At 51.5% G+C, this 5,711-nt stretch overlaps 1 long non-coding RNA gene across 1 annotated transcript; it reads right to left on the bottom strand.

Annotated features, from left to right (window-relative positions):
- Window positions 1-220: 220 nt before the first annotated feature.
- On the bottom strand, window positions 221-667 carry LOC141022336 (uncharacterized). Its single transcript, XR_012183622.1, has 3 exons — window positions 588-667; window positions 442-506; window positions 221-368 (listed from the first exon to the last, which is right to left on the bottom strand). It is a non-coding gene; the product is annotated as an uncharacterized lncRNA (long non-coding RNA).
- Window positions 668-5,711: the final 5,044 nt, after the last annotated feature.

Raw genomic sequence — 5,711 nt, 5'->3', positions numbered from 1 at the left:
TGTGCACTTGGCTGATGTAGCCAGAGACGAGCTCTCCAATGCTCAGGTTGGTGTGGTCGGAGAGGTCCAGGTTCACCCGGTGGGGCTGCAGCAACTCCCCCTTAGCGGAGCACTTAGCCAGAGCGGTAGGCCTCCCCGGCTCAACGAAAGCCGTCCGGGTGATTACCACGTCTGGGTCATTTGTTGGTTGAGCCGCGCCGGAGGCCTCCGGGTCAGCAGAAGCTTCTACAGGTGCCGTGTCCATTGGAGTGGTGGCTTCGGGGGCGGAGGCAGCTGGCGCTTCTTGGACCGTCACCTCCGGCTCAGGCAAATCCGGCACTCCGGCCGACTTGGTTTTCTTCGCCCTCTTGGTGAGCTTTGCCTGGGCACTGAAAGAACAACAAAGGTTAGTATAAAAAGTATGAGCAAGGACCAGAACAAATATAAGAGGGTTATCATTACCCGGGCACGGTCTTGAAAGCCGGAAGACTCGACTGCATAGAGTCGCCCGAAGAGGGGGAGGTCTCCTGATAATTGGAGTCAGAAGAATTGAGTGGCTGACGGATAACACCCGCCAACGGATGAAAAGGGTACAAGTGGGAAATAACCTCAGTTCGGCGTTTCCTTGATGCGTCAGGTAACCCGGAGGAGAGGTCGGTGTCCTTGTTGGTCCGGGTGTGACGCCGGCTTTCATGAACCTGTCGCTTCAAAATAAATTGAGGGTCTTGGTAAGCTAAAGGATGTGAAAAGCTTACTTTCCGGGTTACCCTTCGGACTTTCAGCTTTGGCAAGGGCTCTGAGTCAGAGGAAAGTGACATTACCTCTTCAACCACCGGGTTACTTGCGCCGGTGTCATCCTGTCAATGAGCAAGTATTGATAAGGCGGACAGAAACAAATAACAAATACAGCAAGGATTTAAAGGCTCAGGGGTTACCTCTGACTCGGAGTTGTCGCTTAATTGCATCAGCTCTGAAGCAGTAGGCCTGCTTCCTTTCTTGTGAGGGGCGGCTTTCTTCGCCTTCCTGGCCTTCTTGGCCGCTTCATGGTCGTATTTGACCCGCCAGAACTTATCATCAGCCTGAAAAATGCAATGAGGTTTTCTTAAAACAATTCAGATGAAAGTCATGTGCAGAAGAAGATAGGATGTTCAGATTGGCGGCTTACCACTGGGGCTGGGTTGGTCTTGCAGAAGGGGGCTAACCCGGTCCTTCCGCAGTCTGTCAGGCTCTCGTTCAAAAGAGCCTTGGTCATCTCTTCTGCAACGTCTTCAGGAAGATCGTTGCGGCTGTGTCTCTGAGGGTCATCTTTTCGGCCCGTGTACTCACACATTAAGCCGGGGCGGCGGCTCAATGGGATCACCCGCCATGAGATCCAGACCCGGACCAGGTCGATTCCATTCAGACCATTGCCCAGGAGAGCCTTGATCTTGTTGATAGTGGCGAGCAGAGGTTGGCGCTCCGCTTGAGTCAGCTTGTCTGACAGTGGGTGAGTCGGCTCCAGACGCGAGGGGCGAAAGCCGGGCAACGGACTCTCGTTAGCCGGCGACGTGTCTTGGCAGTAAAACCACGTCAGATTCCAGTCCTTGGGGTGGCTGGGCGGCTCTGCGTAAGGGAAAAGGCAGTCCCTACGTCGCTGGATGGAGATGCCACCTAACTCCAGACTTGGCCCATTGGCGCATTCATTCTGACGGTTCAAGTAAAATAGCTCTCTGAAGAGCAGCAAACTAGGTTCTTCTCCAAGGTAAACCTCGCAGAATACTTGGAAGTTGCAGATGTTGGACACTGAGTTGGGTCCTATGTCTTGAGGCCGCAAATCGAAGAAGTTTAGAACGTCTCTAAAAAACTTTGAGCCGGGCGGTGCGAAGCCCCGGCTCATGTGATCCGCAAAAATCACTACCTCCCCATCCTTTGGCTGTGGTCTCTCTTCTGACGGGTCAGGGGCACGGTAGGACATGATGTCTTTCTTGGGCAGATATCCAGACTTAACAAAATCCGCTAGGGTCTCATTGGTGACATTGGATCTCATCCAGTTGCAAGTGATGGAGGCCTTGGGAGCTTTGGGAGGCATGGTGAAAGTCGGCAGTCTATGATAAAAGGAAAAATGTCCGGTTTAACTATGAGCCGGAAGAAATCTACCGTTCAATGTCAATGTGGCGGCTTATGAAGGGGACTAATGGTATACACTTAAGTGCATCGGGCTATTTAAGCCGTCAAGGGATTGAGAGTAATTTGATTGTCTACAGGCCTTATCACAGCTAAGCCGGCAATTTTTATGGCGCATGACTTTCTTTAAGCCGGACGGTTCTACGGCGCGTGGTTTCTTTAAACCGGAACTGTAAACTGCCGAGATTCAATGATTGCAGTTTTTTTTACTAAGTGTGGTAAAACAGGTTTCACACATCGCAGTAAAACTTTTGGATCAAAATGGTCGGATAAAAGAAAAGTTTCTAGACCTAGAAACAGACGCGCAGATGTTCTTGAGCTCGAACGAGGCCTTTATGCAGTGAAAAGAGACCTACTGGCATTTGAAATGAGTACTAAACAACCGCCGCACTAGTTCTATGCAAGGCCAAGATCAAACAGGGGCAGTAACTATGAGAACTACCGGAGCTTGTGGGCGACGGCGACGAACACGGACGAACACGGATGAACCCTACTGCAGATCTGCTCTATGAGGTAGTGAGGACTTACCGGTGCTGAAGAGGTGCGGGGGTCGCCGCCGTTTGTCTGGACCGAGTCAGGGTGATGCAGCGGCCAAGGTTGACGAAGACCGGGGGCGAGGCGACGGCGGCAGAGTTCGAGCTCGGGTCGAGGAGCAGTGGCGCGAGGAGGAAGAAGGGTGGCAGAGAAGCCCGTCGGGCCGGCCTATTTATAAGGGCGAGCTCATGAGTGGGCGCGAGGATCAAGGAGTCCACGGCGTGGTTATCTCCTCACGAAACGCCTCGATTTTCGGGATGACAGTAAATGCAAAGATCCGTCGCGGATCTGGCGGAATAAAAAACGGGTTTAATGGAAGATGACGTCACGGCGGATTATCCGGAGTCTAGAGGATGACGTCACGCCGGGTTATGGCCTTCACACGATTGTAAGCCGGAGGTTTTCTGTTGAAGGAATGGAAGATTGACATGAGCCGGCTCAAATCAATCTGGGGCCTAATGTTGAGGATATAGACCTTAGAGTCACCCGTCAGGAGGGGCCGGGTTACTCGTATGGTCATTGCCAGAAGCCTGGCGCCAAGCTTGAAGACGGTGGGCCAAAGATGGGCTTAAGACCCGGATATGGCTTAAGGCCCATAGTTGCAATCATTGTTTTGGTAGAACTTGTAGTGTCAGGCAAGAATAGTTGAGAGTCCGAGCCGGACACTCTTATGAGCCAGCCGGGACTCTGAGAGCTGCTGGGCGTCAGCCTCCTTATATAAAAGGAGGACCCGGCAGCGGTTTAGGAACAAGAACAATCTCATCGAGAGCCGGGCATAGCAGTTTAGCTCCTGGTGATCGTAACCCTAATCAATACCACCTCAAACTGGACGTAGGCTTTTACCTTCACCGTAAGGGGCCGAACCAGTATAAACCCTCGTGTTCCTTGTCCCGCATTAACCCCTTCAAGCTTCCTAGTTGCGATGGCTCCACGACTATGTCCTTGCACGAGGACATCTGCGGTGACAATTCCACGACACATGGGATCATGCGTTACGGAACGAGTAAAGAGACTTGCTGGTAACAAGATTGAACGAGGTATTGGGATACCGACGATCGAATCTCGGGCAAGCAACATGCTGATAGACAAAGGGAATTGTATACGGGATTGATTGAATCCCCGACATCGTGGTTCATCCGATGAGATCATCGTGGAACATGTGGGAGCCAATATGGGTATCCAGATCCCGCTATTGGTTATTGTCCGGAGAGGTGTCTCGGTCATGTCTGCATGGTTCCCGAACCCGTAGGGTCTACACACTTAAGGTTCGGTGACGCTAGAGTTGTTATGGGAAATAGTATGTGGTTACCGAAGGTTGTTCGGAGTCCCGGATGAGATCCCAGACATCACGAGGAGTTCCGGAATGGTCCGGCGGTGAAGATCGATATATTGGACGAAGGGTATTGGAGTCCGGAAGTGTTCCGGGGGTACCAGGCTATGGCCAGCATGACCGAAAGGTGTTTCGGGAGCCCCGGCAAGTGTTGGAGGGCCTCATGGGCCAAAGGGGAAGGGGCAAACCAGCCCACTAAGGGGTGGTGCGCCCCCCACACCCTTTCCCACATTACTTGGGGAGGTGGGGTGCCTCCACCTGGCGTGGGAGGCAAGCCTCCACCTGCTTGGCTTGCGGGGCAAGTCTCCCTAGGATTTTCCCTAGGGAGATCCAATCTGCTTGGCCGCCGCCCCCTAGGGGAAACCCTAGGGCGCCTCCCCCTCTCCCCTTGCCCCTATATATAGTGGAGGGGTGGGAGGGCAGCCGCACCTCTTCCCTGGCGCAGCCCTCCCTCCTCATACACCTCCTCCTTCTTCTCCGTAGTGCTTAGCGAAGCTCTGCCGGAGAACCACGAGCTCCATTGCCACCACGCCGTCGTGCTGCTGGAGTTCTCCCTCAACTTCTCCTCTCCCCTTGCTGGATCAAGAAGGAGGAGATGTCCCCGGGCTGTACGTGTGTTGAACGCGGAGGCGCCGTCCATTCGGCGCTAGATCGGATCTTCCGCGATTTGAATCGCTGCGAGTACGACTCCATCAACCGCGTTCTTGTAACGCTTCCACTTAGCGATCTTCAAGGGTATGAAGATGCACTCCCTCTCTCTCGTTGCTAGCATCTCCTAGATTGATCTTGGTGACACGTAAGAAAATTTCGAATTATTGCTACGTTCCCCAACAGTGGCATCCTGAGCCAGGTTTATGCGTAGATTCTGTGCACGAGTAGAACACAAAGTAGTTGTGGGCGATGATTTGTTCAATTTGCCTACCGTTACTTGTCTTATCTTGATTCGGTGGCATCGTGGGATGAAGCGGCCCGGACCGACCTTACACGTACTCTTACGTGAGACAGGTTCCACCGACTGACTTGCTCTTGATGCATAAGGTGGCTAGCGGGTGTCTGTCTCTCCCACTTTAGTCGGATCAGATTCGATGAAGAGGGTCCTTATGAAGGGTAAATAGCAATTGGCATATCACCGTTGTGGCTTTTGCGTAGGTAAGAAACGTTCTTGCTAGAAACCCATAGCAGCCACGTAAAACATGCAACAACAATTAGAGGACGTCTAACTTGTTTTTGCAGGGTATGCTATGTGATGTGATATGGCCAAAAGGATGTGATGAATTATATATATGTGATGTATGAGATTGATCATGTTCTTGTAATAGGAATCATGACTTGTATGTCGATGAGTATGACAACCGGCAGGAGCCATAGGAGTTGTCTTAATTTATTGTATGACATGCGTGTCAATGAAAAACGCCATGTAATTACTTTACTTTATTGCTAACCGTTAGCCATAGTAGTAGAAGTAATAGTTGGCGAGACAACTTCATGAAGACACGATGATGGAGATCATGATGTCATGCCGGTGACGAAGGTGATCATGCCGCGCCTCGAAGATGGAGATAAAAGGCGCAAGATGATATTGGCCATATCATGTCACTTTATGATTTGCATGTGATGTTTGTGATGTTTACATCTTATTTGCTTAGAACGACGGTAGCATAAATAAGATGATCCCTCACTAAAATTACAAGAGATGTGTTCCCCC

The sequence above is a fragment of the Aegilops tauschii genome, chromosome 5, assembly GCF_002575655.3.
Source record: "Aegilops tauschii subsp. strangulata cultivar AL8/78 chromosome 5, Aet v6.0, whole genome shotgun sequence".
NCBI classification, from domain to species: domain Eukaryota; kingdom Viridiplantae; phylum Streptophyta; class Magnoliopsida; order Poales; family Poaceae; genus Aegilops; species Aegilops tauschii.
The sequence above is the reverse complement of the archived record's forward strand: the minus strand, read 5'-3'. Positions and strand labels throughout refer to the sequence as shown.